Genomic DNA, 12,202 nt, shown 5'->3' on the forward strand with positions numbered 1-12,202 from the left:
TATCTTGTCTTCTCAAAGCCGTGGATGTTATAAATAATTACTTAATAATTCGTTTTAATTTGTAATTTTAATTTGTGTGACGAATTTGTCATTCTGTTCAGTTGTAGGTTTTATTTTAGTAAATAAATAAATAAAATCGTTTATAACTTAAACGTCGTCGTAACTGAAGCTTCCGTAGTCGAGCGGGCCTCAGTGATCGTAACTGATCACTGAGGTTAAGCAACAACTGGCAGCCATTGGATGGGAGATCAATTTCAAGTGGTGCTTTTCTGGACGCTTCCGTGCTTCGGACGGCACGTTAAGCCGTGGGTCCCGGTTGCTGCTTCAGTAGCAGTCGTTAAGCCTAGTCAGAGGCCTTCGGGCAGCTTGAAAACATCTGACAGTCGGGTTGCCCACTTACCCGACAACTCTCTCAGCACAAGCTTGCTTGTGTTGGGGTCCACCAACCCGCACTAGGCCAGCGTGGTGGACTAGGCCTAAAACCCTTCCTTCATTGGAAGGAGACCCGTGCCCCAGCAGTGGGGACGTGATGGGTCGTGACAATAATAAAAAAAAAATAACTTAAACTCATGCCTGCATTGCTGCAAACACTTTGCGACAGTGTTATTTCCACCACAAGCCCAATAACAAAGATCCTATTAAGTATATGTAGGTATACGTAGATACACAATACTTAATAACATTTCAAACCTAGCTCATTATTGACTGAAATGAAATTATCCTTGTCTTTTTACATTTTTACATATTAAGAAGTCCAAAATTCAAGATATTAGGAGCAGCCTTATTCAATACAAACCAAATTATAGAAATCGGGAATAATGGGGACGCGCCCTTAGGTATAATGCCTGAAACTCAGAAGATAGAAGGGCGTGTCCAAAATATCACTATCCCACTCCCACCAACACCGACAAACCGGTGTGAATGAGATGCCGCTATATTGGGCGGGGCCACATCACTCCCGACTTCAGAGCCACAAAGTTGAATCTGCATCTGAACAATGTAAATTGAAACATATTTTCTTAGGAGTAAGATTGAACGATGAGGCACACGAAGTTTGGTTTCAGTTGGCATGTACCGTTGACACAAAAATTCGGGGCAGCCCAACTATGGCCAGTCAGTATGCAGTGCAAATGCAGATCGTGTATTATCAATCTATGAATCACTTTTAGAAGACACGTTTACAGAGTAGGTACAGTAGTCGCTTTATATAGGTACTTATGTATATTATGTAAAGTATAATTTAGAAAGTTTTTTTAGTTAATATAGTTTGGTAGGCAGGCACATCTTCTTCTTTCGTGTCAGTGAAATGCGATTTTTTATATTTGTCCAGACCAAAAAGAAGCAACTATGATAGCATTCTGGTTGGCCTGGAGTAAGTCGTCCCGTGTGCAGGTGGAAGGGCACAGGGGACAGGAGAGTAAATGCTCCATAGTCTGGGGGGCGGTACCACAGTCGCATAGGTTGTTACCAACGGTATAGCCCCACTTACAGAGATTGCAGAGAGGCAGGCACATAACGGCTAGTGACATACTTTATATTATTTGATGCTCATGTCAAATATGACAGTAACGTAACCGTTACGTCCCCAAAACAGCTAGCAACAGTCATTTGACTCATAAATTAATAAAGCTAACAAATGTTTTTCCCACAATTTACGTGAAATTGATTATAATTTTAGGAACTGCAGGCTAATTCCCCTTAGACGTTTTATTTATTACCATAAAATATCTTTGGTAAAAAAACATGTTTAATTTAATATTAGTAACAATGTTTTGCTGACGCTACTGCTTCAGCATCAGAGACAAAGAAGAACAAATCACTGGCTAATGGCTGGATAATGAATCACTCAGTGCCTTATTAGATCTTCGTGAGACAGGGGATTCGCAATATCTATATACCTATCGACCAATATTTAGTATGTACATACAATACAGAAGACAAATATCTATCAATATAAACAAAAAAAACGAGTGTAAATTCTATAGCGCATCGGTCTTTTATATAGAGATTAATTAGGTTGTCTTGAAATTCATCATCATTAATTTACATCTAGCAAGAAAGCCATTTTCCACCAATGAAAAGAGATATTTTCTTACCTATTATTAGTCAAACTAATCAGAAATACAGTAGTCAAACTGGCACTTTCTGTACGAGAGGTATAAGTATAAGTACTAAGTACCTACTTAATAAACTTTCTTGCATTCTGTATGTTCACTGATAAAACTCCACCCCTTTTGTTAGGTAGGTACTAGGTATATCCGTTTCCAAAATATAAGTTTCCTGAATATTTCACTCTCTGATAGGTACTATCGAACAAAAAAGTGAGTTGCCACTTTTAAAACAAATCCTTTGCAATCCCAAATTTGCCTTTGCCTGTCTTTTTAACCAACCCCATTATTTTAAATTTCTCCCTTTGTATTATTTATTGCTTTCGGACTTTCGTACCTTTAAGACAATGCAATGTTGTTTTGTGTTTACACATCTGGTGGCAATAGAGACAGTAACTTTTGGTCAACTTGTACCCCATTGGTCAAGAGCGAGTCATTGATGGCTTATGCCTGCAAAGGAAAATGATCCTTAAGGGGGTCCTACTTTTTTGTTCGATAGTACCTACATAAGTTTCCCATGATATGTTTTTCATAAATGATACGTTCTCAAAGCGCCCCTTTCTAAAATACTTACCTTTTATATAAGGTTCCATATTATGGGTGGAAATGTACCAATTTTTTTTAAATAATTTAGTACCTAGCTAGCTGTTGTAGCTCAGTCGGGTAAGCGCCCGCTTCTCACGCCAGAGATGCGGGTTCGGATCCCGGCGCTGACATGTACTAATGAGTTCTTTGAATTTAAGTACGTACAATGTATACCATCGCTCTTACGATGAAGGAAAACATCGTGAGGAAACCTGTATATCTAGATTTAGCACATATCTACATATGTGAACCCACTAACCCGCAGCGGACCAGCGTGGTGGGAAATGATCCAAGCTTAGGAAGGCAGTTTAGACCTTGGGAATATGCACAAAGGTTCCAGGTTTTTATTTTGGTGTTTTGGGAAATGATGTTAGGAAACACATAGCCCAATCTGATCTGTGCTCTACGCAAGGTCTATAATACGTTTAGCTTTAGACCCTGCGTAGATGAGCGCCTTCTGAAAGACTGATTTTGATTTCTGTGAAACATGGTTGTTACAAATAAGTAGGTAACCATCTGTACTTGATTCGACGATATTCCCACTGATCTGGCCCTTAAAACTCATTTTCTCACAAGCACTCAAACAAAACATCCCCCCAAACTTTCCTGTAACTACCAAGGCACCATAAAAATAAATGGCTTTCACTCGGAGTAATGGTTTATTTGTGTTGGCGCGGCGACGACAGCGGTAACGACCGCGTCTTCCTCGGCTGTGTGTCAGTCGACGCCTCGCGCCGGATGCGAGCCTGGTCAAGTGTGTGTCGGAGGTACTAGGGTTGCAGAGAGTTAAAATTTAGATAGTTTTCATAAATTAAGATTGGATTTTAAATTGTTGCATTGATTGAATCACGATTGAATGCTGTGAAATAGTAGGTACATAAGTATGTAAGCCCGTAAGGGTGCTGGACAAAGATGTTCCACCTATTCTATTCTATTCTATTCTATTCTCTGTGGGGGTGTAAGTACCTGCACCTGGCTCTCTCGAGTGGAACCTTTGTGCATATCCCCAAGGTCTAAACTGCCTTCCTAAGCTTGGACCATTTCCCACCACGCTGGTCCACTGCGGGTTGGTGGGTTCACATATCTAGATGTGCTAAATCTAGATATGCAGGTTTCCTCACGATGTTTTCCTTCACCGTAAGAGCGATGGTATACATTGTACTTAAGTTAAAAGAACTCATTGGTACATGTCAGCGCCGGGATCGAACCCGCATCTCTTGCGTGAGAAGCGGGCGCTTACCCGACTGAGCTACCACCGCTCTTCCGATGTTCCACCTACTAACTGCTATGAATGTTACAGATTTCTACTAACTTGCGCAGATTTGCTGAAAAGAAATAAATAGGTGGTTGAAATTTGAAAGCGGTCATCATCTTGCTAAGGGGATTCGAAGCGGATGACGATGCTGATTAATTTAGTTGAAAAGTGCTGGTCATAAGTGTTCCTAAATTATGGAGATTGTGGAGACCGTGATTGGAAGTTCCTTAATAATGATTAAATTACTTATTAAAAAAAAGGGTGTTACATGAAATTTCAGAAAGGCTTTCAGAAAATCATTTTATCCTCCTTCTAAGTTTATGATTCAAATTATTGCAATTTAATAAATCGGTTTACTTCATACGGATCCCTAAAATCATAAGAACTTCTTAGGGCCTCGCTGTCCTATCTGTAAACATTGGAGAGGTTTGTTTACATTATGGTAGTGCAAGGAAGCTACTGTTACAAGTTTCATGGGTTTTTTTCAGATCTTTTATACCTACCTATGTTTTACACATTAACTTGTACCTATATTAGTACAAAAATATGGGATAATTTGAAATTCGTTTCAAAAACGAAACCTTTATATAGTGATACTTAGGTAAGCCTACTTACTTATTTTTTTTTTATATTTTTGCTATAGGTAGGTATCGCAGTGGGTTTACAAATAAGTGATAGAGTTTTCAGAGACAAACCAAATATACATAAAATATACCTTGGTAGGTATGCACTATATGTATACATACTTTTAATAATACCTATCATAATTAGGTACTCATTGTTGGTATGTACTTATGTACTTACTGAAAAATAAGCACGTTGTGGATGGTGCCCAAATAGGAACTTAGTTAAGTGTAGGTACCTACTTACTTACCTGCTTCTACAGGGTGTTGCAAAAAAGATATAGGTACTAAGCCGAAACCTACATGTGCAGCATGGTATATCTAAGCCCGAAAAAAAAAATTATTTTCCATAGAAACTTTGTTGGTCACGTGACTTTTACTATGTTTTTTTTTTTTTCGCAAATTTCCAAATTCTGATTTCAGTTTTGGGCTTAGATATAACATGCTGCACATGTAGGATTCGGCTTAGTATACCAATTTTGCAACACCCTGTATAACAAGAAAATGAAGACAATATTATTATAAATAAAGTGGTTTCATGACCAGTGACCACGGAATGGGCACTTTAACTTGGTTTACTTACTCTGAGGGGAGTTTATGAGACTTAATATTCTCGATTTGTTTTATGGTAAGATTTATTTAACCTTAGCTAAAGTATATTTTGTTCTCTTTATAGGTACCTACCAATCGATCTCCATGACCCGTGCACAAAATAGCAAATTATTTTTACCAGCAGCAAATATAGATTTTATCATTAACCAGTCAACACCAGCAGGTGAACGCCCAGAAGACGTCGCGGCTCCAACTATTGCTACTCACGAAGACTGTCGCATGACTGCCTTCAGCTAGGAATCGGGAACAGTTTGAGTATGTGGGGCGGATGATTGTGAACAGCAGCGGCTGCTCATGTCGTTCGCAGTGCTGATCATATTTCCGTCATCGGTGGCCGGGGCGCGCCAAAATAAGTTTACTTATATTGAATATTGGACGAGTGTGCGGCCGCCTTTACGAGCGCGAGACGATCTTTATGGTAGGCCCGCTTTGTGGGTGATGGAAATGGCTGGCTCTGTTTTTCAAAGTCTACATATACAGCATCTACTTACCTACTAAAGATTTATGATTTCCAGTGGAATACGGATTGGGTTTCATTGAGATGGCCTAATCACGTAATCACAAAATACCTAAATGAATCTCCAGGATATCTTGTCTGCTTAGACTAGGTTCTTACATTAACATTAGTGTTCCTGAAAAAGTTTCCAGAATATCTGATTCTTGGGTTAAGTAGTTACTGACTTACCTTCCTGCTTGTAGGCAGGTAAAAAAGTAGGTACTTAGATATCAGTTCTATACACTAGGAAAGATTTAGTTCCTGCCATTATGATAGTTAACCGTGATTTTTGTATAAGTACTTACTTAATTAGTACCTAATTACCTACTTATCATCTAAAGTACCTAGCAACTGTGGAAATTTATTGGTAAGTATGTAACCTAAATGCATTAAAGTACTTACTTATGTTTCAAAGATTTGAATTTACGAAAGTTTTTTTGTACATACTTTTCAACAATTATTTACTCGATCAAAAATAAATTATAATAAAATATTGATGGAGGCATAATTTTTGAAATAAGTAATCAAGTTTATTAAACATAATATTTGACCTTTATTTAATCGCCTCCCTATCCTTGGACATTGTCTGAATGCTACCGCTATCCAACACTAGATGGCGCCTGAAAAGAGACTGTTATTATTCTAGGGACTAGAGACTTAATCTGTGTAAGTGTAAGCTTTGCTATCTGTCAGCTTTATTGACATTGACTTTTTGACTTATGTCAATGTCATTAATTTCAATGCAAGTTTCTCGTGCAATGTTTTTTTTTCGCTGGGAAGTGTTTATGGCGGTGCATGTGCTTTGCAAAAAAATATTCATTTCTTGCTAAAAAAACTTACTTTCTGCTTGCTTTCTTGCTTTCCTTGAATACTTAACGTCTTATTAGTGCTGTGTTTATATATTTATGTGTTTATCTTGCCTTGGAGTCTGGTAATTTTAAATAGTTTTTTTATGTTTGAGGACCATGGAGGGTGACAGGGATAGACCGCCCCCAGCCCCCCCTGATCCTGACGTCTCTGACCCTCTTTCCCCTCTTCCTCCACCTTATTCCCCATTATCAAATGGCGATGACGAATTAGAACAAAATAGGAGAAAGCGTCCCATTTCCAATGATAGTGAGGATGAAACCCCTACCGTAAAATCTGTAAAGACTTCCATTGGTCGAGCTCGATACTCGGCTATGGACAGACCCCCTTACCTCGTCCACGTCTCCCGCTACGAGCAGGAATCAAACTCAGGTTCAACAATGCACCCGATCAAATTTGGACAGCTCCTTATGAGACTGAAAATAACAAATATAATGCAGGATGGAATTAAAAGAGCTGGCCGCAACCGTGTAGCCGTTGAATTTAAATCCCCAGAATCTGCCAACGCCTTTATTGTTCACCCAGAACTAACGCTGAAGGGCTATTTGACCAGCATCCCAACCTACAATATTACACGTATGGGCATGGTCAAGGAAGTCCCTTCAGAATGGTCAGAAGAGGATATTATATCAAATTTAACTGTCCCCGCGGGTTGTGGTAAAATTCTCAAAGCTAGGCGCATAAACTACAGATTTAGGAATGCAGAGGGTTCCACAGAGTGGCGTCCCTCACAATCGGTAGTCCTGACGTTCGACGGACAAATCTTACCTCAAAGAGTATTCGCTTGCTATTCCTCCCTCACAGTAGAGCTATACCACTTCCCCACCATAATATGCTTCAATTGTTGCCGATATGGTCATACCAAAACCAAATGTCGCTCCAAACCAAAATGCTTCCGCTGTGGAGATAATCACTCCAGTGATAGTTGCTCCACTGCAGAATCAGATGCGTGTTGTATGTACTGTGATGGTAAACATTACGCTACAAGTAAATCTTGCCCCGAATACCAAAGACAAAAAACATAAAAGTAGTCATGGCTGAACAAAATATTTCTTTCGAGGAAGCGTCCAAAAAATTCCCGTCTGTCTCTCGCTCTTATGCGGACATAACCAACTCTATCCCACAGACCCTTCAGAGTCCTCCTATATTCTTGTCACAACCCAGTCAATCTCAACCCGCTTCTACTTCTTTTTCTTACAGAAAAACCATCACAAAAAATCGAAAATCTCATGCCCCGCTTCCCTCTGGCTATGATAAACATGCTCATCAATCCATCGTTAATAGCTATTCATTCCCATCTTCCCCAAATGGTTGCGCTCTCCAAAACTCGTCTCAACCTTCATCATCTAATAACTCCACTTCACAGATAATTGAACTTCTCCTAACACTTTTGTCTCAGATTATTTCAAAAAATAATTCATCTCTACCTGACCACGTTGCAACCCAAATATTTCAGCTTGTAAAATTATTTAACAATGGCCCCTCTGACATTCCTCCAGTGGAACGCCAGGAGCGTAGTCCCTAAAAAACATGAAATTTCTTTCTTGATTAACAAACATTCTCCATCTTTATTTGCCATCAGTGAGTCCTGGCTACAGCCAAACTGTAGCTTTAATATCCCAGGGTTTATCTCCTTCAGAGATGACAGACCCGATGGCCATGGTGGCACGGCAATCTTAACGAGCAACCGCATTCCTTCGTCTCCCATTCCTCTCCCTCCCTTTGACGATGACGTAAATGTCATCGGTATTCAAGCCGAAGGTATAAATTTTATTTCTATTTATATAGCTGATCCAAATATTAGAATTATCCCCTATATCCGTAGTTTAATTCTTTCCGTTTCCCCCCCATTAATACTCCTTGGTGACTTTAATGGACACCATTACTCCTGGGGCTCTTCCCATTGTGACGTATTTGGCACCGCCCTTTCAGATCTTTTTGATGACCTTAATATGTGCATTTTAAATGATGGATCCCCCACTCGTCTGACACGCCCGGGTGAGAGTAAAAGTTGTGTTGACTTGACAGTGTGCAGTGCTGATATAGCTTCCAGTTTGCAATGGAACCGGCTTAATAGTACACATGGAAGTGAACATTTCCCAATCAAAACAACCTTTTTTAATAAAACAGTTCCTCATAAGGAGTCTAATCCCCTCCTTAAGTATAATCTATCAAACGCCAACTGGGAGACATATCGGGATTCTCTTGATTCGTTTATAGAGCATCTCCCTGATGCAAACCCTTCAAATATAACTTCGTGCTTTGAAAACTTCTCTTCTTCTCTTTCTTCTGCGGCGGATGTTTCTTTCCCTCTTAAAAATTCTCATTCAGGCAAATTATCCTCTCCCCCGTGGTGGGATAGTGAGTGCTCTGATTTAATAAAAGAACGGAACAAAGCTGAACTAGTATATAACCAAAATATGACCATTGAAAACCTAGTATTATATAAAAAACTCCTTGCAAAATCTAGACGAGCTTTCCGTAAAAAGAAAACGGATAGCTGGAAAAGATTCTGTTCCTCACTATCTCCCTTTACGCCCCCTTCCCTGGTATGGAAATCTATTAATAGATATAGACGTGGATGTTCCCCTAATAACTCCCCCCCAATTCCGAGACCCATTGCAGAAGCCTTCTTTGATAAACTTGCTCCCCCTTTTGTTCCACTTGAAGACGATCTACCATATTATACAGAAAGTGGTCCATCTGACAATATCCTAGATTCCCCTTTTACCATGAATGAACTTTCTTCCGTTCTTTTATACGTTCACGATTCCGCCCCAGGTATAGATGGTTTTCCTTACTCGTTTATTTCCGAAGCTAGCCTCAAATGTCAACAATACTTCTTAAACCTTATCAATTTATGCCTCAATCTGGGTTATGTTCCAAACACTTGGAAGTGCCAAGTCATCCTTCCTATACTTAAGCCCGGAAAGGCACCTGACAACCCCGACCATTACCGCCCTATTGCTCTCTCTTCAGCCCTCTCTAAAATCATGGAACATCTAATTAAAAATAGACTAGAGTGGTATGTCGAAAGCCAAGGTTTATTAGCAGATTCACAGTTTGGCTTCCGTAAAGGGTATAGTACCATGGACAGCATTAGCCTTCTGGTCTCAGATATTCGCATCGCTTTCAGTAGTAACGCCTCCGTATTAGCTGTATTTTTAGATATTTCCTCTGCTTATGATAATGTGCTGCTTTCAATGCTCAGGTATAAATTACGCCAGCTGAGCATTCCTGATAAGTTAGTAAAGCTCATAAGTAATCTACTTATGTCTCGTACCGTTTCTCTTCGGGTTCCTGGGGAGGACTTTGAAACTAGAACTGTATGGAAGGGTCTTCCTCAAGGCTCAGTGCTTAGCCCCCTGCTTTATGATATCTACACAGCTAAACTTCACACTTCCCTTAACGCAGACTGTAAAGTATTGCAATATGCTGATGATTTGGCTCTATATATACCCTGTGATTCAATAGAAGATGCCAATGAATCGATACAATTGTCATTAGATTCTCTCAGTGAATGGCTTAACCTGCATGGGCTCCATCTATCAGCACCTAAAAGCAGTGCAATAGTATTTTCCAGAAAACGTAATATCCCCGAAGTTAACATAAAGATATGTAACAACAGTGTTCCAGTTAATGACAAGGTCAAATTTCTTGGCGTGTTTCTCGATACTAAGCTAACGGGTGTAGTCCATCTAAATTACATTACAAAAAAATGCGAAAAGTCTTTAAATATCCTCAGAGTCCTATCCGGCGTCTGGTGGGGAGCCCACCCTTTTACTTTAAAACTTTTATATAATGCCCTTATCCGTAGCGTTTTAGATTATGGTTCTTTCCTCTTAGAACCATGTAGCAAATTAGCTTTAAAAAAACTAGAATCTATTCAATTCAAGGCTTTAAGAATAATAACTGGATGCATGAAGTCCTCCCCTGTCAATGCTTTACAGGTTGAATGCGCTGAGCCTCCCCTTAACATCAGAAGACAATATCTATCGGATCGCTTTTTATTCAGAACATATATTAGATTATCCCACCCATTATTTGAAAAATTAAAAATATTATACAGTCACTGCAATAAAAGTAAATACTGGTCAAATAAAAATCCACCGCTAATACTAAACAGCTTCAAAAAAATTCAGGAAATTGAAGAAACATGTCCCATTTTAAGATTTAAATATATCCCACTTTTTGAATTCCCCTACTGTAGTATACAATACACTCCCAACATAATATTATCCATAGGTATAGACAAGCAAACTCCGGCCGCTAATTCAGTATTTAACTCTGAGATTAACTCTAAGTATAGTGACTGGCATTTGTTCTTCACTGATGCATCAAAACTAACCGATTCATCCTGTTGTGGTGCAGCAGTCTACTATCAAAACTCAAAAATAGAATTAATGTTTGTTTGCCCCCCAGAAATCTCCGTTTACACGGGGGAGTGTGTAGCTGTTCTGGAAGCTTGTACTTTTATCGAAGCCCATAACATTGATAGGGCTGTAGTTTTTACCGATTCCTTGAGTTGCTTACAAACTCTAACACAATGTCCTTTTAAAAGTAAAACCCACTGTAGTTACACATTGCACATTAAAGACTGCCTTAGAAGGTGTAACGATAAAAATCTTAGAGTTGTTCTGGTATGGATCCCAGGTCATTCTGGTATACCAGGCAACGAATACGCAGACCAGCTAGCAAAAAGAGCTTCTTCAGATGCCAGCAGTGACCGAAAATATTTCCAAATCCCCACTTATGACCTCCTTAGCCTCCCAGCTAAGGATAGTTTGACTATCTGGCAACATGAATGGGAGAAATCAAGCCGGCTCAAGGGCCGATTGTACTTCTCCATTCAACCGAAGGTTCCTCATAGACCGTGGTTTTTTAAATTTAAAAATCTTCCTAAATTAATTGTTTCCATCTTGTGCAGAATTCGTTTGGGTCATTGTTGCTCCCCTGCTTTTCTCAATAAAATAAAACAACGGGATTCGCCCATGTGTGAGTGTGGACAGGACGAGGGGACTCTAGATCATGTTTTCCTGAATTGCCCCATTTTTGGTTTAGACTCATTATATCCATACCTATATAAAATCAAAGTTCCTCTTCCAATAAACTTTCATCAGTTGTTATTAAATTTTCATGACCCTAATTTTATCATCGCTATTAGTAAATTCATTGTTAACCCTAGAGTGCTCGCGCTATGAGCATTTTGCCGCCCTCAGCAAATAATGTTTATTATTTTGTGAACTATACACTCCTCAAGGTCCAGCGTCCATGTAGCTGCCCTCTCGGTCTTCTCCTACATGTTACGTAAATTTGGAGAAATTCAGTGCACAGGTTACAGCAGGAAGAGAGAATTGAAGAGAGTGTGTCGCACGCGGCGGCAAAATGCTCACTGCGCGAGCACTCGCGTCAGTGAAATTAAAGTCATTTTTTTTACAATTGTTATGAAATATTGTTAGTTTTTCAGTGTTTTTTGGTAATAATAATGTAAATTAGATTTAGGTATGTGTCTATTTCAGTTTACATTCGATTTACGATATAATTTTGTTAATTTACTAACAAGTTAATTTTACGAAGAATTTACCTGGAAAAATAGCTCTGCCTATAACTACACCACGTATAACAATAGAATCTTACATATGGACAGTACATAAGT

The sequence above is a fragment of the Plutella xylostella genome, chromosome 16, assembly GCF_932276165.1.
Source record: "Plutella xylostella chromosome 16, ilPluXylo3.1, whole genome shotgun sequence".
Classification (NCBI taxonomy): domain Eukaryota; kingdom Metazoa; phylum Arthropoda; class Insecta; order Lepidoptera; family Plutellidae; genus Plutella; species Plutella xylostella.